The sequence below is a fragment of the Rhinolophus sinicus genome, chromosome 3, assembly GCF_057876585.1.
Source record: "Rhinolophus sinicus isolate RSI-liver-muscle chromosome 3, RSI-T2T, whole genome shotgun sequence".
Taxonomy (NCBI): domain Eukaryota; kingdom Metazoa; phylum Chordata; class Mammalia; order Chiroptera; family Rhinolophidae; genus Rhinolophus; species Rhinolophus sinicus.
This window is the reverse complement of record NC_142503.1, coordinates 13,338,025-13,360,000: the sequence shown is the minus strand read 5'-3', so window position 1 is coordinate 13,360,000 and position 21,976 is coordinate 13,338,025. Positions and strand designations below refer to the sequence as shown.

Here is a 21,976-nt window from a genome sequence, read left to right as displayed (position 1 = left end):
AGAATAGAGACAAGCATTAGAGAAACAGTTGTCTTGGAAAATTTAGTTGGGAAATATAGAACAATTACTAGGAAAAGCCATTTGTCTATTTGAGATGTCTGTTTTAAACACAGAACAATTTCTACAGTAGTGTGATATTTCTCTAGGAACTTAAAACTGTAATTGAAACTGTTTATTTTCGTCTTCCATGTAGAACCCTCCAATACAAACACACAGTGATATTTGTGTTGTAATTTTCATAAAAGTGTACATGACTTCTGTGGTCTTTGCTGCAGCACCTTCTCAACTTTCTTTTTTATTTTTAATTAAAGTTTATTAGGGTGACAATTGTTAGTAAAGTTACATAGATGTACAATTCTATGATACATCATCTATATAGTATATCACATTTAGTGTTCACCACCCAGAGTCAGTTATCATTCCATCACCATATATTTGGTCAACTTTCTAAAAATGGGGAAATATTGTTTGATTCCTTTAAAATGGTGTTCATGCACATTCATCTTTCTTTCCACATCCTAACGTATAGGTGCTCTGATTTCATATAAAATCAGTCAAAATTTGGTAGAAGCAACACTGAAAATGTCCTAAAATGATCAAGTTCACAAAAATGAATTTAAATGTAAAAAAGTGACAATGTTGCAGGAAAAACACCGAACAGATGAATGGCTTCTTTTTGCTGGGTATCCTTTCTGACTTTTTCTCTGTTTCACATACTCACTGTTGTGCTTGACAGGTTCTGTGATTGGCAAACCAATCCCCTTTATCTCTGGGCTCTGATTTTTGTTCTCTGGTACTCTGAGATAGAGAAAATTTATATCTTCTCTGAACAGATTGTGGACAGAAGCAGATCCCTTCGTTAGTCCTGTCTTTTACTTCAAAGAAGTAGGTAATCGCAATGGCACCAGGTGTCAACAAATGAACCACATTGTTATCTCCCCAAATCTCACCCTGCTTTTGTTTTGTAATATGTTCTCTTCTTTAGTGCACTAACATTTACATTTAGGAAGAGGCCATTTATATGCATATATTTTGGTAAAATCATAATAGGAAGTGAGAAGTTGTGTCAATTTTTATCGCTGCTAGTTACTGAGTGTATATAGTGCACCAGATACTGTAATGGGTGAATTACGTAGGTGATCTTCTTCAATATATTTAATCACCACAACTCAAACACCAGAAATGTACAATTACATCACCAAAGATGAGCAAACTGAGAGTCAGGGCTTATCAACGTCAACACACCAAATAAGTGGCAAAGGCAAAACTGGACCCAAATTGATCTCTAGTCAAAGTCTACGTATTTTTCAATTTCTCTGGGGGTCGGGTGATGGCATGAGATTTTACAGTAAAGATCTCTGTTGTACAATATATTCAATGAAGTTCTAAGGGAAATTCGGAAATCAGTAACTAAATGGGTTCACCGTTTTTTAATACAAAAGTTATATAATTGTATTCCTGTTTTGTGAGGAGTAAAATTTAAAATGTAGTAGAAATGTACTAGAAAGATTGATGGGACCTTAGAAAGAAAAGATTCTGGCTTAAAGAATGTAATGAGAAAATCATCAATGTCAGTAATGACTAGTTGGTAATGATGGACAGAACATATGGTTCGGGACAATATGTATAAAAGTGCCAGGTATGATATGTGAATATTGGATGCTTGAGGAATTTTTAGATAGGCAAACCAGGGTGATGACAGTTCTTTTCTGACAATGCTTGAGGCCTAAATATATGTTTCAGTAGGACTGAGTATTCTGAGAATAACCTAACCCTCCTTATAGTGTAATGTTGCCACTCTGAGGGCCAAATACTGAACAGGGCAATGAATTTAAAGCCTGAAATTCCACTGTTCTCCTGAGCTCATCATGAAATTCTTACACTCTGTGAAAATTAAAAGGACTGGACTTAATACAATGCAACAGCCCTACAGAGAAATTATTTCAGCCCACCATACACAATTGACTTAGAGAGAAAAAAAGAAAGAAAAAAAAAGAAAGAAAAAAGAAAAAAAGGAAAAGACAAAGAAAAATAACACAAGACATCTTAAGATATAGGTAAATGAAATCCCTTTAGATCTAACCAATCTTCCTAGAGTCCCAAATTGACACTGGCAATATGAAATTTATTTTGAACACACTTTTCAGACAATACTTTAGAGACACTGTTCTCTTTTTAGCTTGTCCTGTTCTTGATGGGGTTCATGGCCCCTATAATTTTTTCTTTGAGTTAAACATAATCAGGCTTGATGTGATGATCCAAGTTTTCTTTCAGGTTAGCAGTAAAAATAACATTTAATATATAACAGCTAACTTTACTATTGTGCATTCAAACACATATACACCCACATTCAGTGTATGAGAAGGTGATAGAGTTTACATTTCAATTTCTTTCTTTCAATACAGTCTTTAATTTCCTTCATGAATAATTATACATCCTTGAAATTTAGAAATCCTTTTATAAAGCAACTCTGAGTAAGCCAGGAAATAGTAGAGTATAGCTAATCACACATTCTTGAATGAAAATAAAGCTTCTCAGACATTAAAATAAAACTAAAAAATAAGTATAAGTTTTCACTCATCAATTTGCATGCTATAGAATATGCAAATTTCTAGTATAATAATACTTAATTTGACCTGTTTTAGACTTTTTTTTCCATTGTGATAAAAGTTATTGAGTTTCCATAATTTTGTATTGCCAACTTGTGCAACTATGAGAAAAGTTCAATTTACTAATCAGTAATATAAAGTTCGGATTACTAAAATAACCTTTTAAAATCATATACAATTAAGATTTACTAGTGTTTCCATTCATCTCTTCTGATTTATTTTAAGTATCATCTCTCCCCTCTCACATCCCATCTGTTCCTCTCTCTCTCTTTCGCTCTCTAGTCCCCTAGTATGTCTTTATCATTCATCCTATAGAAATGTTTTTCTCTTGTCCTTTACAGGCAGTAATGGCTTCTATAATTAGTATTACTGTCTGTAGATGACTCGTGAAATTATGTCTCCCACCCAAAACTATTTCCCAAACTGCAGTCTCATCTTGCTCGGTGACTCTTGTATAATTTGTCATGATCTCTAGCTAACACCACAGTATCAGCATATTCCAATCTGAATCTACTAGGTTTCCTAACCAGATATTACTCTTTCATTTCCTCCTTCTACTAATGACAATGACATCCCCCCCCCCCCCCGCCAGGACCACACTTAGAAACTGATTCACTCTAAGCTTCATTATATTATGGTTCATTATTTCTCGAAGTATCTACAATATGGGTACCTTTCCTTTTTCTATTCTCGTATCAAGTTAAAGGCATTCATTATGTATTTCTGGATTTTAACTATAACATTGCCATTGCTTTTTCATCCTGTAATTCATCTTGCAGAGTGATAACCATGATGTAGTCAATATATTTTGGTTATCTATTAAGTCTTATAAAGTGTGGACTGTGTCCCAACCAGACCAGCTTCTTCCTTATAGTGGGCTTGTGTTCTGATTTCTCTGTTCTTTTTCCATGAAGCACAAAAACTTCTAAAATGTCCCCTACCACCTCTGACCCTCTCACAGTATAGTTTAGTAGCATCACAATAACATGACATTTAAGCACATATGTTAATTGCCAGGCATCCTACCTGCCTGATTAGCAAAAACTCAGGCAAGCAATGATGGTGGAATGCTGTAGACTAAATGAAGGTGGAAGAATTTGAGATAGAGATTAATGGATAATTCGAGGATTGCCAATAAAGAAAGATGAGTTGACTCTGATTTATGGGATTGATAGTAGTGGTGAGTAGGCCTGCTTCATGAGGATACAGCCTGCATAGTCTCTCACAAGGTGCCACAGTCAGAAAGGACCCATGCTGCTTTAAAGTTTGCTGTGATAATCTCAAAATTTTTAATAATTTTTGAACATGAGTCCCCCTGTTTTCATTGTTCACCCTTCATTTAATTGTACAGCTGGCCGTAGTGGTGTGGACAAGAAAAACATCAAGACTAATGCCAGGATATTTTTTGAACAATTGTGTGTATGTGCACGTGTGCATGTTTTATCAACTCCATTCTCCACCTCATCTCAAACAAGGTACTATTAAAAGTAATTTATCGAAAATTTAATATATTAAAAACATTGTCCCTATATAGTTTATAAAGTTTATGGTGTTTCATTGCATTTTAGTGATTTCTTTCTAGTTTTTATTTTAGCTTAAAGCGAGAGAATCTGACTTACTTTTCTTTACATCCCTCAATAGAACCTATTTCTTTGCTTTCTATATGATCTCTGCATTTTCAGCAAACATATATAGTGTATATTTGCATTCATCTATATATACATATAGACATGTGTACGTGTTAATGTATATACATATATAATGGATTTGTATATAAACATGGATATATAAATTATACACATACAAAGCTATAAGCATATGTATAAACACAACATTTTTGGCTAAATATCAAAAAAAGAAATATTGAAACTTGACAAATTCAATTTTCTAAATGTCTTCCAACTGAGCTTTAAAACAATTTAAGACCATTATATTTCTCAATTAGCAATAAAATACTAGGGGGATGGATACGGACAGAAAACTATGGGAGAAAAACAAGGACAGTCAATAATCATTTAGTAATCACATGAATAGAAAGTAAAACAATGAGATAATAATTTTCAGCTATTGAATAAGTAAATTGCAAAAGAAATGTTCTTGGTCAGGAAGAGTGAGGAACCAACTAAGCTTTTACTCTTCTCTAATGGTGTTGAGGAGCATTAAGGTTATCCTGTGTTCTGAAAAATGTTCATATGTTTTGCCTAGTAGTTCTGCTTCCAGGAGTCTACCCAAGTGCAGTAGTCAGAGATCCAGGAAGAGACTTATAAACAAAGATGTCCATAGAAGCATTATTTATAATATAAAACACTTAGAAACAACATTAATATTCAGTGATAAAAAGATTAAATAATATATATATATATATATATATATATATATATATATATATTTGCTGTGCAATATAATGCAGGTATTTTGTGAAAATGTTGGAGAAGCACATTTAATTGCGTAGAAATATCTGATATATTAAAATTTAAAAGACAAGATATATTCATCAGTTTTCCACATGTCTCATAAGTTGTTCTTACGGGAAACATTAATAATAGTAAGTTTAAGAGTGACTGTGTACTACTGACCTCTCTGGGATGACATTCACAAATTAAATATAGTTCTGAAAATAGGTCAACCCGAAGTTCTTATTAATTGAACATTAATGAAATAACCCTTGTTTTATAAACTGAGATTATAAAAAATGATTTTAAACATCTGTCTCTTTTCTGGTATTATAAATATTAGATATTGTGAGCAGTATAATATTCACTGGATGGTTAAGAATCTTACAATACTTCAGGGTTTTCAAAATGTCTATATTCATTTTATAGCATCAAAGAGGTAAGTGCAGAGAGATATGGGAGGCTGAACTGAGCGAGTGCTGTACTCAGGACATTCAATGGAAGCTATATTTTTTCTTTTAACATAAAGATCCCAAGTAAGAGTTTATTTGTGATTTTCCTTTTTCTACTACAAAATGGAGCACAGAAGCAAATATGATTTATTTAATGAAACTTACTAAGCACTTACAATTAGGATTCAACTAACCTTTATTCAAAGCTTTTTATATACAAAGGACTGTGCAAGACCCTTGTGCGTGTAAAACTCAAGGATTGTGACAGCTCTGTAAAGCATGGTTTTCCCACATTAAAAGTCAGGTAGCATGTTCAGAGAGGAAAACAACCTGGTGAAGAAAATCTGTATGTAATATGAGTGGTAGACGTAAGACTTGAACCTATGTCTTCCAATTCCAAAGCATAGTTATCTACACTACAACAAGCTGCATTTAGACAAACCATGTGCCAGGTGCTCATTAGTAGCTGCCATTTAATTAGAGATGTAAACATATAATATGCAATAATATATATCTAATGATAAAGGAAGCAAATTTATTTACAAGGTACTATATACCTAGTAGTTTTGTAAGCATGTTATATATTTTAACATATTCAGCCCTCCTAGAGAGCCTAAGAGATCGATCATATTGCTATGAACATTTTCCTAGAAAAGAAACTAAACACATATGATTAAACACATATGACTTCCAAAGTTTGTGTGCTTCTGGATTCTGTGTTCTAACTACTATGCCATATTGCCTCTAACTATAACACAATTTATCAAAATGAGATGACGGCAGACGTTTAAAAGTATTTTGTGGCCTCAAAAAATGTAGGGACTAGAGAAACCTGTTGGAGCAAGTTTCTTTCTCAGAAGAGATGACCTTTGTTCTTAACTCTGAAGGATGGATAAGGCAAAGGGGCAACAGGGAAAGAAGGGAATGGTAGTCATCCCATGGCTGAGGGAGAAAGGAGTTAGAGATGATATTAACTTTGTCAACTAAATGAATCACAATGTGGCTAACAAAAATAAAAATTCATTTAAAAGGATGAGAATTAACTATAGTCTTCAGAAAAATGCAACATTCCAGGTCAATTTTCAATAGTTTAGAGTTGAGCAAGATCCTCGCCACCTGCATTTTGATGCTTGTTTTTATTAAGGATGCCGGTTTACATTTACATTTTTGATGACTGTCACGGAATTGATTTATACTGAAATTATTGTTGGTAGAAACCTCCAAGTCTAAGACTTCTCTCCACTGCTATATATTTAATACATTCATGCTTTAAGTTTCAGCTGTAGTTCTTCTTTGTTAGATCTGATAAAACCCTCAAGTTTTCCAAGACCCTTAAAAATGTTCCCGTTCTTCATGCAAATATGCAGGCCCTATTGTAATGTAGGAAATTTCTATGGGTGACTTCGGTGTTCAAAGTTTTGATAAAAGCAATGATCAGAGGAGGTTTGAAGTCTGAGTTCTGAAGCTTCCTGCTAGAAACTTTCCCCCAGATAAGCACCTTGGCGTTTCTAAACATGTGTGTATGGTGCTTTAACCAGTTGCTACACCAAATAATTTTACTAAAATTTCTCCATATGGGCTATAATGAAATCATGAGAGATATAATAATGACATACAGAAAGATCAGGTCGTATAGACTGCCCCTATTTCTTGTCTAGCATGTCTGTCTTTGAAGCTATGGGTTTATTCTAAATTACATTAATGTGAACATCTGATACAGACTCAAATGACCCCACTATTTTCTTCTCTTACTGGTCCGCTCATTCCTTTAATAAATCACCTTGTCATGTTGCCAGGTTTCACATTTAGTTCTATTATTTTTAATTTATGCACGCCATGTTCAATCAAGTTTGAAAGTTGTGAACATGTTTGCTGGTCTTTGGTCTCACTGCACTATTTTATTCTCACCACATCTTCAAAGTTTACTGACAGTATTTCAAGTATATTTTTCAAATTCCAGTATGTACATTGTGTAAGCTTTGTCCAGAAATTAATTATTTAAAAATAGGGTCCATCTATTAGTAAATTTTCACTTATCTTAGTACCCAGTATCCTCATTCTATCACTTATAGTCCAACAAGTACCAATGTTACAGATGTCAAATGTATATATACAATAGAAGTTGAAGGGCTTAACTTTTTCTTTTGTCTGTTATCAATGCTACCTATTAGATCCAAACAAGTATGTTGGTTCTTTAATATCTTTTAAGCACTGAGGAAAACTGAAAAAAAAAAAAAAGGGAAAAGTTCGTTTATTAATCTAATTATTACTAGTGAGGAAATAAGTACTTTTTAAAAATTAATTACACATATGCTTAACTCAGATATTTTTGAACTCTCTTCTTTATTGTCCTGCACCAATATTTTTCAGTACTCTGCAATTCTTAATCCGAAGTGTGATAGCAGAGTGAGTAAAGGTGAACTTTATTAGGTCATCTTTAATCATACAGTTAGAGATAATAGTTTTATGAATGTAAGTGTTCACTTTTGATACACACACACAAACACACACAGAGGGTGACAAAAAAATGAATACACATTTTAAGAAATTAAAACAGTATTAAAATTACACTGATGGTAACCACTCTGAGCACCTCTTGTAACTGCAGAAGTCGAATGTCACTTGTATTCATCTTTTGTTACCAGTATATATTGCGTATTACAATTTTAATACAATTTTTTTCTTTCTTAAAATGTATATACATTTTTGTCACCCTCTGGGGATATAGATAAAGATTTAAATATAGATATATCCAATAGTACTTATTACCCAAGCACATAAAATAAATAGCTGTAAAGCAAATTATGCAGTGCTTCATGTTTTCACCAGTTATTTCTCTTTACATAAAATAATCAGATAATTTTTAATGTTAGTATTATAATTTCAATAATCATTTCAGTTAAAAATCAACCAGGGTATCATGTTTGTGTGGTTGACCATCCTAAATGCTGAATTATCACCAAGGCTACCCCTATATTTCCTTTACATTTCTTCTTTATTTAGTTTTGAAAACGTTGCATATCCTCCTGAATTTCCAGGGTAAAATTGAGCATGAAATGTTATCTGAAGAGACAATTTCCTGAGTCTGTCTGTTAGGAAACAATCACAGTTTAGCATTACAATTTTGTCTTTCTAGTTCCTGTAGTCTGACCAGCATCAATCGTATGCTGGATGCTTCTCTGTCACCAGTGAAAATGATTCTTATAACTCTTCCAAGGTAACATAAGTGGGTACTCGGGATCAGAAATGTCCATAGTTTAAGTTTCAAATATTAGCTCTGTAATAAATTCTGCTGACTGATACATTGTCCAGTGTTTTGAAGTAATCTGACATAAGGAGAAAATAAAAACCTGTCTACCACCTGGCTTTCCCCAAGCAGCATGTTCCACATTGGTTCACTTTCTTCTTTTTACGCTGAAAATACTAGAGATGTACTAAGTGGCTGACAGTGTCATCTTTCTATGTCTAGGGGAAGTTGGTGTGGTTTCAGAATAGCAAACGTCAGAAGCCAGTTAAATCCAGTGCACATTGCATCATTGGGTTTGTGGAGAATCTAGAGCCTTTAATCTAAGTACAATCTCATGGATACGAACACCCCTTGGTGAATGACTTCTTTTTCTAGAAATGGATTGTATTTCTTGGTCATTCTGACAAATCCCTCCGCATGATCATTCCACTCAGGAGCAAGTGCCTGTTGACTTCCATTATGACTGTCCACGGGATATGCTTATTATGGTCTTATCCAGGGAAAACCACAAGAAAGGCTAGCAAACACACATTTTGTTTTCAAGGGTATCCCCAGGATGCTCGTTACTGTTGTCACAGCAAAAGCTTTAGTAGCAAGCTGGCAACCATTTTATTTCATTCAACGAGAAGAAGCCAAATAAATGGTTAGACTTCTCTAGAAAAATGTCATGACGTGAAAAATTTAAAATTAAACGACATGACCGCATACAGACCAAAAGTGCTTTACATCCCCTTTACTTTTTCATAACGGTGCTTTCATTTGTGCTCCCAGGACTTCATCAACATAGGCACATTCAAAACGGATTATTTTCAATTATCAAAAACGAATATGCTTGATATCTGGGACTATGCAAGAAACATCGCATATAAATCAGAAGCTGCATGAGAAAGGATATACAAAACATAAGACGGCATTGGCTTCTTATCCTGATGCTGTTGTTTCTGTTCCACTTTTTCCCTGAGAGTTTCGATTCTGGAGATTTCCAAATTCTAACTGATTTCTAGCATCTTCCTTAGGAGTAACTACACATTTAACTGCACAATTCTTTCACAATGAGAAACAATCCAATTGGAGTGCTTCTTTCATTGTTTCTGTTGTTTAGTTTAATCATACCAAACCCCCGCCAAAATTAAATCCCTACATATTTCACATCGCTCAAGCTAAATACAGCCAAACATAGCTCTACTATATTCAGAACATTTCCTCCTGGGCCCTTTACATTTCTTTCAAGGTCCACGTACCTGATCTTCTCAGTCTCTTTGACTATTCTTGAGGCAAGAGAAAAGAGAGAGATGATTAGAGATTAACAAACCTTTATTAAAAGTTTACCACAGTTGTACAGATTTTCATTAACCCTCACAGAGACTTCCTGTGTGAGAATTACCTTCTAGATTTTAGACACAAGCCTCCTGAGGGTCAGAGAAGGGAAACGGGTGTTATACAGGTTCAGGTATGGTGGAAAGTTCTAGGCAGGATTTGAGTCCTTGTCTTCTTACAGAAAGAGCACCTGTTCCCTCCAGCATACTACCCCTAAGCTTAAGTCGTTTTGTTCCTTTGAATCTCAATCTGGGCATTTATGGTATCAACTAACCAGAGCAAGTAAAGCTGCTCTCTTAGTGGTTGCAGTAATTGAGGGTCTTATATAATTCTAAGTATATCTGCCAGGTGATCCTTGGAAGAGCCAGTCAATCTACATAAACACCTACACTTGTTTATCACTACTGTAAATGGGCATGCCCGATGTTAATGAGTGAGTGTGGCATAACTTTGTGTGTCCGGAGAAAGTGCTGAAGTTATTCCAGCTGTTCACATCGATTATGAATACAGTCAATCAGCTCCGGAATCCCTGTTATCCAAAGCTCTGTACATTGCAAATCATTTTAATTTATTCTAGATTAATAAGAGGGAGAAGTGTGTGTGTGTGTGTGTGTATGTGTGTGTGTGTGTGTGTGTGTGTGTGTGTTTGCGTTTTCCTGGCACAAGGAAAGAGGTGTAGGAAAGGCATTGCAGTTCCTATTCATCTTCACAAATTCAATGCTGACCTCCAAGGGAAAGCTCTACCTCATATAAACCCTCCATGTCTCGAACACTGGGGCAAAGCGATAAAGGGCATCACTCATGCTAAATCTCATGGCTACCACCGGACTAGGGATCACTGATGAATGAGGCAGCAGTTGAATGTTTAGCAGGCTGTGACGACTTTGCACAGAAACAGGGAGATTTATTACCAGCCTGCCACATCAGTGCCTGCCCTGCCTGCTTTCCCTCTCCTTCCCTCCTGGTGTCTTCGCCCACTCCATCTGACAGTCAAACCCTGTCTCGCTCCGCTCCCCAGTGTTCCCTCCCCAGCAGAGAATGACAGTGTAAATTGTCACGGACTCCTGGTCATCACATTTAAAGAGCGGGGGTACTAAAATGATGCCTTTGGTCCAGCATTTATATTTTTATTATTATTTTGTTATTGTTATTAATGGCATTGGTTTCCACATGACCTTGCTCGGGGAGTTAAAGGATGTTCGTTCTGCGTGCTGTAGAATTTGTGCATCTCCCGAAAGTACGCGCGATGGAGAGAAAAAAAGAAGGCAGCAGTGGGAAAGGCAGCGAACGGGAGAGCCAGGGAGGAGAGGAAGGAGGAGAGACAGGGAGAGAAGAGGATCAGGCGGGCAAGCTCTGCCAGCCAATCAGAGGCGCGCTCAGGAGCTGCAGAAGACGGAGCCGGGAGCCCGGGGCTCGCAGGAGCGCGGAGGCGAGTCTGGGGCTCTCCGAGGACGGGAGCAGCGTGCCCTGAGCTCTGGGAAAGTCCCCTCTTTGCTTCTCATGCATTAAGTTCCTTTCCACCAGTTAGGGCAAGTCAGCCAAGGTAAGGCTTCAATAAATGGCACTTTACTCTGTAGTGACATTAATAATTTTTGTACAACGGGGCTGCTGATCCAGTTCTGAGTCGAAACAATATTTGGTGAAATTTTCCTCTCGGATGGATTTCACAGTATCTGGTGCAGATGGGAAAGTTGTAGCTAACGTTTCGTAAGCCTTATTGCTAGAATACATTTAAAAAAAAATTATTATCCAGGAATGTTGTCATAGCCTATGGAATGCGAGTCTAATAATCCGGCTGGTCTCTGTTTATGTTTATCTGTGGATGTGCTGTTATCTGCCCTGCCCCTGAGAAGTTGGAAAGATACTCTGCAAGGTACATCTGAATAATGATGGCATCGAGATAAGCTGTCATGTATGTGTGTCTGTAAAAGTGAGGGGAAGCACTGTCAGAATAGAAACAGGGATGTTGAAATTGAATTTTTGATAGTGCTTTTTAATTATTGCCTTTCCAGTATCCTCTAAAATTACATGATCTCTGAGCACTGAAGCTGCAGCAAAGCAAGGCTCATTTTCTCTTTTCTTCTTTCATTCTTTCTTTTTCCCCCCATGAATCACTCCCATAAATGCTTATTAAAGCTTAAGATGAAACTTTTACTTGTAAAGGGCACTATAAATGATGCATGAAAAAGAATTAGGTAGGCTCCTGTGATCAGCAACATACTTTATTTAGTATATGCCCTAATGTCTGTTAACTCTGATTCATTCCCCGTTCTTAACTTCCTGAACATGGTTTGTTTGAGTGTGGAAATAATTATTTGGTCAGCATTTTCATGTCTTACAACAAAGTAAAATTATGTTGTGTGCATGTTGATATGCCTCTGTGTGTGTGTGTGTGTGTGTGTGTGTGTGTGTGTGTTGTGTGTACAGACGTGAGACTAGGAAAACCTGTCATATGTAACAGGTGAAAAAATAGAATTTTGTTAGCTAGTTATTAAAGCATTTCCTGTATCAGTCCCTTTTGTATTTCATTAAATATTAGATAAATCAATAGTAAATGCCCCTTGCTACTTCCCTGCTAGAAATGAAGAAAACTAAAAGAAAAACCTTAGCTAACATTATTATGGTCTTCCATTTGCTCAGGTGATGGCATCAGTGCTTTGAGCTGAGGGAGATAGATCAGAAAAAGATTGTATCATGCAGCCAAAAAAAAAAAAAAAAAAAGCTAAAACAACAACTACAACAACAACAACAACAACAACAACAACAAAAGAGAAACAGAAAAAAAACTATAGGCTCTGACTATTTTGGAACCTTTATTTTCCACTCCAGGATCACACATAGATTTTTCAAAATGTGGTCTTTCCTTCTCCAGTGATTGTTCTCTTTTTAGTGGATCTGTCTTTTCAGAGAAAATATTTAACTTGAAATCAAGAGTTAGAGGTCCAGACTACATATCGTATGCACCTTGTTGGATGTGGGAGGAGGAAAGAGGATGGATGTGATACTAGTAGAGAATTTGTTCTGTAGTCTTAACACTCTGGTCCAAGCACCAATTATCATTTCAGTCTCTTTCAAGCTTCCTGTTATGTATGTAATTTCAGATTTCCTGAAAATAAATTAACCTAGTGTATGTCAAGCCATTTATTTACTTAACAAGACATTCATTTAATGGGCCTTGGTGATAAGTATTTTATAAGCCATACTATTGCTGATGCTTTTTCACAGGGGTAGCTAACTTAAGAGGAGAGGGAAACATAAATTTATACTAATAGTCAAGTTTGAGCTCCTATCCTGATCACAATGGGAGGTAGAAAATGAGGATTTGCTATTTTAGATGCAGTAGAAATGTCCAAAATGAAAATAACCCTATAGCAAAGGAGAACATAACAGTAAAATGAAGGTAAATGACAAGAAACTCTAGCTGTAACTCTCTATCCAGTGAATGTGGAATATAATTAGTTATAGCAGTTGCAAGCATCACCAATAGCAACTAGTGCTTGAATAAAGTCTATACATTGAGCAAATATTCCTCCTGATAACCTGTATCAAATAGATATAGTGAAATCCCGAGAATAAATACTGACTTAGTCCAAGTTTACAAATTCTTTATATGAAGGATGCTGTATATAGTGAATATAAAGTAAAGTTTCCATTTGGCTTAAATACTATTCTTATGCTTTTGTGGATTTTTTTGTGGACTGTTGAATATAAGCCTCATGTTTACAAGTTTCTCATGTATTTAGATTGCTGATGATTAGAAGACTACAGTATCCCTTATATATTCACACCCTGATATAATTGCCTTTTAGAATCTAAACATGCATGTGCACTTCAACAGCTACAGGATAAAATCTATTGAATGATGGAACTGGAAAAGTGTTCTGTTCTTCAATGTATATGTAAGCTGCCCTGGAGTTGAGTGAAAAGTGAGAAAGAGATTGAGAGATTAAAGATAGAAAGTGTCCAAGGTATTCTTTTGCCTATTTTATTTTATTTTATTTTATTTTATTTTATTTTATTTTATTTTATTTTATTTTATTTATGTTTTGTAAGTAAAGGACTTCAAACTCTTTAATTTACTCTTGATTTTCTTTTCCTGTAGTTGCATTATACATGTCTATAGAACTATATTTTACGTTAGAGCCTTTTAACCTTGGTGCCATTGATATTTGGGTCTGTATAAGTCTCATGATGGGGCGTAAGGCTGTTTTGTGCTTTGTAGGATACCTAGCAGCATCCATGTTTTCTACCCACTAGATGACAGTAGTAGCACCTCCATATTGTGACAACCAAAAATATCTCAAGACATTGTGAACTATTCCCTGTGGAGGGATGCAAACTTGTGCCCCACTTCTATTGTAAACCAGTATTCTAGGAAAACCCAAACGATGTGTACAGAAAATGGTCATGCGACACACTGTTTCAGTAGGCAACTTCCAGTAACACAGTTGTTTGGGTACTCTATGGTAATTCGCCTTCTCTTGATTGAATGGATTTCAACTTGTAGGTGGTTCATTAGGTCCCTGACACAGAACTGTGGAAGAGCTAATCAGTGCTTGTTATTTTTGTTTTTTTCCTGTAACGTGAGAGACTGAGTTGTATATTATCACATACCATATCTGATTATATAGTATATGTAGTATACTATGTATGATCATATAGTATATAGTATATGATCATATACTAACATGTATGAGAATAAAAGGAAATAAAAACTGGGAAAAGGAAAATGCAGATGTTGAAGCTGAAGACAAATTTCAGGTCCATTTTTTTTACTAGGTGAGCCTTTATTATAAATAATACATCAAAGGTACTGATTCTCTCTACAATCGCTTTCCCTAATTTTTGGAGTATGTCTGAGGGGATGTTGATGCTGTTAATTCCATGTGCTTGGAGTAGTTTATGATGTTCAAAGGCTCCAGAAATAAAAGGAAAACACTTTGGTTTAAAAAGCATAGTTCTGAACTGGTGGAGATGGGAAAAAGGACAAAAAAACAAAACGAAACAAAAACAACAACAAAAAAACAAATAAGCTAAATGATTTGAAAATATGGCAGAACTTGGATCCCACCATGGATTACTTGTGCCACATCACTTGTATCATAGTCAATTTTTCTTCATCTGCAACGGATATAAGGATAGGCATTAGGACCAAATACTACAAGGTGTTGAAATGGGTTGCACTTTATAAAGATCTACACCAATGTTGGTAAATTATCACAGATTCAGTGGTTTTGATGATTTATTTGATGAGAAGTGACTCAACATGGTAAATCTTCCAGCTGTTCTAGGGTGGTTGAAAATCATCTGTAAGAAGTGGCAATATTAACTCAAAATGTTGTTTCATTCATGAACTAGTACATCTTCATTTTGAAATATGTGGTTTAAATTATGAATAAACCCCAATTTCCTCTCTTATTTCAATCCTTCCCCATAATACACACTTTTACAACTAGTTTAAAAATACAGAAATGTAAAATATAGAATGTACTTTGTATTTAACTCATCAAAAATAACCATTACTACCAATTTGGTCTGCATCTTAAGTGATTAAGAAAAAATAGTTTAATATGGTATCTACATATTTATAAAACGAATATAGATTTAAAGTTAAAGATAGTTATATAGAGATGCATACATTCACATAGCATATGTATACAAACATATTTAGATAAAATAAACACATTTTGATATGATAGTCAACTAATCTTATAGTATGTTCACTCTTCTGTGTTATTATATAGAGAATTCATGAATATTTAACAAGATTCAGTACGCTGTTACACACAAAACTGATATTTAACTCTTGCTCAATGTGAAGGACACACATTTGTTTACAGCTCTTCTCATTAGGTCAGGGTAATCTCAGAATGATTGATGCCCTTGCCATGTTGAATGTTATACATTTTGACTATTGCATATTTTTTTATAGATATGCTATCCTTCATTTAAGTAATCTCCTGTATTTTTTTAAAAATGCAGTGTGGAGAGAAGGCAAACAAATATAATAATTTAGAATCTGTTATTGCTGATAGTGTTTTGACATGTAAGTGCAGTACAGTTTCCAGAAAAAGATTTCCAGGAAAATAAATGGACAGTGGGGAAATGTAGAAGCTGGTATAAGAGGAACACTTGTTCTAGTGTATACTGACATACCTAATGTTATGTAGATACCAGAAATGTTCTATAATGTTCTGTAGATACCAGAAAATCCTGATATGTAAACTTCTGCATTACTGAGCTACATCAATTTAGAAACTTCTAGGTAATCTGAGAATGACATGAACAAAATTTGGTCCCTAAAAGTATTTGAGTAACATATTGAATAAAGCAAATATTTCACTTACCTGAGCTTGGGAGGACTATGTCTTATTTAATATTTTATACGCACTGCATGGAATATGGAAGATAAATGGACAATAAAATAAATTTGGGTTTTGCAGATGCCGCCACTGAAAAAAGGAACTGAATTCTCATTTCCATTTCAGTTTATGGTCAGATGACTATAAGGATCTTCAAGTAGATATTTATTGTCGTTATATTTGGGCCTTTCAGGTCAATGTATGATTTATACATAACTATGCATAATCCCATGTGACTGGCAATTTCATTTAATCCCATTATTTTCTGTTAGTCTAACTGATACCAAAAATTTTTGTTTCTTTTTTTTTTTTAAATAAAATATCTGTCTGGGTTAAACTCACAGTTATCAATGAGACTTAAATGAAGATAGGATGCCATTGAATCTCTTCAACGGATAACCTATTGAGTTATTATATTACAAAGAATTTTTGGAACCATATTGCTATTGGCAAAAATGTGATAAAACTCTTCTTGATAGTTATTCCTGGTGGAAGAGAAAATTAGTATACCAGTTTTGCAATCCATTGTCAGAGACGGGAAAAGGCAGATTCTCTTATGTGCAACTTCTGGGAATAAATCACTAGGAAATAATCCAAAGTCTGAAAAATGAAGAACCCCATCAAGAAGTTAAAATTAATTTAAGAATTTTAATCAATCTAAATAATGATAATTTTATGGAAGTTGAATCTAATATATTAAACTTGATACAAAACTTTATATGTACTGTGATTTAAAAAAAAAAAAGATTTCAAAGAATTCCATTTAGTTGGATAATGTTTTGAGACAAGAATGTTTATCCTCACTGATTTTTCTGTATTGTTTATATTATCTGTATTTTTAAATATGTGGAAAAAATACCTTCTAGCTTCAATGTGTGATATGATTTAAATGAGGCATGAAAATATAAACTGAAAATATTTATCTATGCAGTTTTGTGGCTTTTATGGAGAACTTGTTTATTGGCTGATTGTTTCAATCTATCTTAGCAATAGATGAGGAAGCCCTGTATTGTTGATTGAAAGGTAAACCTGTTCCAGAGTCCTACTGTGTTTCCCCAGAAATAAGAGCTAACCGGAAAATAAGCCCGAGTATGATTTTTCTGGATGACATCCCCTAAATATAAGCCCTCATGCGTCTTTTGGAGCAAACCTTAATATAAGACCCGGTCTTATTTTCTGGGAAACATGGTATTCAGTAAGATTTTCAATTTTGGTGATTTAAATTCCATTGGGAAGGGTGAGAATTCCCCCCTTTTGCCCTTCTTTAGCTGTTATGGCTGGACTAATGAAATTGATACAAGACTATATTAACGGGGGAGGGGGTGAGAAGGGGATAATTTAACACTTGCACCAGGAGAGAATCACGATATGATATTTAGATCATAAAATGAGGCTCAAATAGTGATTAAATTAGGCACCTTTTTATACTGTTTAAACAAAGAAACAACAAATTTGTGAGAAATTGACAAGACAAAGAAAATTAGTAAGCTGATTAGAGAGGAGTCTAAGCAAGGTTTGGGCTTGGGTAATAAATTGGGGAGGCATTTGGAGGTTTGTTTATACAGATTTTGTTCCACTCTGGCTTTCATATCTCTTGTGATATGGTTGTCCCTCAGCTTTCAGAAGCAGGAAGGGGACGTGTCACTTGGGAGATTTATCTCCGGCTTTTAGGGGGTAAAGAAGGGAGGGCTCCTCCCACTCCTGCTGCTTCTCAGGTGATTTTAATTAGAAATAACCCATATGACATTGTGGGATGTCTTGGGGCAGCCTGCCTTGGGCCCCCGCACTACTTTTAGAAGATATATTTTTAAAACAAAAATAAAATCAAATTAAATATTTGGTTTTATTTTGCTACATTAAATATTAAATTCACTTGTGAAGATGGAATTGTATTTAGGAAGAGAGATGGTAAATAAAGGGAAATAATGTATATTCTATGTGAAAATAGTTAAGGGTCTAAGTTAAAGATGGGATGTGGAACAAACGTTTGGAAGACATGGGTGTGGTTTGCTATTTTAGCTATTATGGTTCAGAGACTCTCACTGAGAAGGTTACTTTGAATAAAGCCATGGCAGAAGTATAGATTATGAACATTGTTGATGTCTGAGAAACCATATTCCCGGGAGAGTGAAAAGCAAGAGCGAGAGTCCTTGGGAGGCACATGCCTGGCCTATTAGAAGAACTGAAACAAGATCGTTGTTAGAGTGAAGTGACAGGAATGGAGCATCACAGAAGATACTGTTAAGAGAAAGTGGGAACCAGATCAGATCTTATAGATTAGTGTAAGGACTTTGGATTTTTCCTTGGAGAATTGAGGTGGCCCTGGATATTTCTGAGTAGAAAAGTGACATTATGATCTGATTTATATTTCAACAAGAAATTATGGACAGTGTATTGCAGTTACCCTAAAGAGAGGCCACTTACAGAGCTATTCAATAATTCTGAGAGGAGATGGCAACTTGCAGCAGAGTGAAGGCGATAGAAATAGAGAGAGAAATGATTGGATTCTATATTTATCTTGAAAATACCGCTGACAAGACTTGATGTTGTATAGGGCATAGGGGTGGTGGGGGAAAGTGAGGGTAAAGGATACATTTTGTTTGTTGTATCCTAGAAGGATAGAGTTGCTATCCCCTGAGAAGGGAAAGGATTGGGGATAAGCAAGTTTGGTACATAGAAGGAGGGCAGGCAGTAGATAGGAAGACATGAGTTTCCTATATTTTTAAATTGAGATATTCTAGGAGGAATGACATGGAATCAGTTCAATATATAAGTGTAGAGTTCAGTGGAGAGCTGTTTACTGGAGGTAGAACATCAAAAGTCATCTGCATAAACTGCAGTTTAAGCAAAGAGATTTGTGAATGAAATAATGAAAATCAAAAGGGTCAGGACTGTGAACAACTATAGGTTGGAAAAATGAAGGAAAAAATAAACACAATCAGTTGAGAAGCAGTAGCTGTTGAGGGAGGAAGAAACCCCACTAGTGAAGTATCTTGAAAGCCAGGGAAAGATGGATTTCAAGGAAGACTCTGTTTTAAAAAAAGCATTTAAATTATTGAAATGGAAACTCCCAAACACATATTCAACATACACATCCTGGACATCTTTATTTTAGGTAGAAAAAAATTAATTTGCGTAATTAAAAATAAGTTCATCTTTGCAGTACCTTTTATATTATATAGTTGCTTACTTTTTTCAGACTTACCTATTTATTGCAATCATTTTCCAGTCAATATACACCAGACAACAGAAACAACTGGCAAGTTTCTTGATGTAGGAAAAGCAAATATTGACACAAAATTATTGGCTTAATCATCTGTGGATTTTATTTATTAATAGTGTTTTGTCTTCTAATGTTTTTTATTAGCTTTACCTAAAGTTTGATGTTACAGTTATTGCTTTTCACATCAGACAAGTTAGGAACATAAAATACATCTCATTTACTAATCACTGAACGTTTTTCTTCTTGCCAGCACAAAAATTATTCTGCAAATAATATTCTGTAAAAAAATTTACCAATTAAGGGATGGTATGTTTTACTTCACCATCCTACAAGTAATTTATGTCCAGCCTTTGAAGTGCAGGAGAAATACATTAAGAACCAAAATATAATTTTATCTGCATTATGAGGTTACTATAAAGTTGTTAAACTGATCTGTAAGAAAATATGCAAGGTTACTACACTGCAGATTATTTCAGTGATACACCAATTAAAGAGTTTTTTCATACAACTATTTCAGAACACACACACACACACACACACAATCTATGACTGTAATTACATTCTCTTTCTTAATGTAAGTGGACAATAGCGAGCTAGACTGAATAGTGCTTTATCAATCAACCTGTACTTAAAATATTTATAATCTCAGATAAACTAAGTGATGTTACTTCTGAAACTCAGTTTTATGAGAGAAGTCACAACAATACCTTGAACAATTTAAATAATATATAAGTGCTGTATGTAATGACATTGAAGGTTAATGTGGTAGGCAAAATACTGGCCCTTAAAGAAGCCAAAATCGTAAGTCCTGTACCTCTAACCTGTGAATATATTATGTTCCGTGGCAAAGGAAGATTAAGAATGGAGAAGGAATTGAGATTGCTGATCAGTTAACCTAAATAGGGGGATGGAAGTGGGAGACAGACAGGAGAAAAAGTGTGGATCAAATTTCAAAAATATAGAAAAATAAAAGAATGGAGTAAGGCAAATCTCTAATAATGTTTGGCTAATTACAGTTCCAATTCAGTCTTTAAAATGTCCCGTGGATATTGTTTGCTCTCACCTGACTACTGTAACTCTATTTAACACATGTTCCTAGGAATGGCAGTATGACTTGCCCACCTGTTCATGAGCCAATCTAGGTTGGGAAGCAGAACCTGAATGAGTAATACAGACCAGTCTTCGCTACTTGGGCATGTTGGTATCATTGGAGGCCCTGGGACAGATTGTCCATCGGAGTTTTATATTCTTGATCAGAATGCCATGGTCTAATTCCGCAGGCCCTGGCTGGGTACCCAGAGGCAGGTCTGATGCTGAGTCACATGTCCACCCTTTATACATGATTAAGTGCTTTTTTATTTTCCTCTCGTGTGTTTGGCTTTTCTGATTTATTGTATCCATTCTATTAATTCCGTAAATGGTAGGTGTGCAGTGTAACAAGCCAAATGACAAGAAAGATTAATAACCTCCATTTCCCACTCTTCAATCCTTACTCAGCTGAAATCTCCAAAAAATATAATTTTTATCCAACTATAGCTTTCTCTATACACCTATAAAACATGTATGTGCAAACATATCTATATATATACATACACACACACATACATATAGATAGAAGTATATGTCCATATAGATTTTTTCAACTTTTTAAGATAACTGTGTTATTATATTCACATTACAACACATTTTTACATCTTATTAGATCCTTAAAATCTCTACAGATCAATATATCCATCTGATTTTTCTGTGTCTTAATTGTTTGTCTAACTTGTTTTTAGTCTTGTTTCTGTCTTTATGTCCTGCCACACTGCATCTCTTTTGTCAGTCTTCCGTCTTGTCTTTCCTAATTTGCGTGTGTTCCTGTATTAGTCAGCTCAGGCAGCCATAAAAAATATTGGACTGGGTCCCTTAAACAATAGGAATTTATTTTGCACTGTCCTAGAGTCAGGAAAATCTAAGATTAAGGTGCCAGCCAATTTTGTTCTCTGGTGAAAGCTCTTTACCTGACTCATAGATAGCTACCCTCTCCCTGTGTCCTCACATAGCAGAGAGCAAACCCCTTGGTATCTGTTCTTATAAGGGCACTAACCCCATCACGAGGGTCCTGCCCTCATGACTTTATCTCAACCAAGTTACCTTCCAAAAGGCCCATTTGCAAACACTATTACAGTGGGGATTAGGGTCTCAACCTAAGCATTTGGGGGAGGCACAATCTATCCATAGCAATTCCTATTTCTTTTTTTTCTATATTCTAATTATTATTATTATTATTGTTATATTTATAAACATCCTATTTTTTCCCTGCCATTTGTGATTCTAATTAGCATTCTAATCTCTTCATTCCCCTCCAGTCCTCATTCACTTCTTTCTCCA

The 21,976-nt window shown here is 35.0% G+C and overlaps 1 protein-coding gene across 5 annotated transcripts in view; it reads left to right on the top strand.

Moving 5' to 3' along the window:
* Positions 1-21,976, top strand: part of CDH18 (cadherin 18) — an 893,359-nt gene that overhangs the window by 469,352 nt on the left and 402,031 nt on the right. For 2 of the 5 annotated variants that reach the window (XM_088796450.1, XM_088796452.1), the window contains exon 1: positions 11,423-11,561. The exons of 2 other annotated variants lie outside the window; for them this stretch is intronic. The gene's annotated coding sequence lies outside the window, so the exon portion shown is untranslated. Of the gene's footprint in view, positions 1-11,408; positions 11,562-21,976 lie in introns of those variants that run through there. One more of the 5 variants, XM_088796448.1, reaches the window with a different exon arrangement.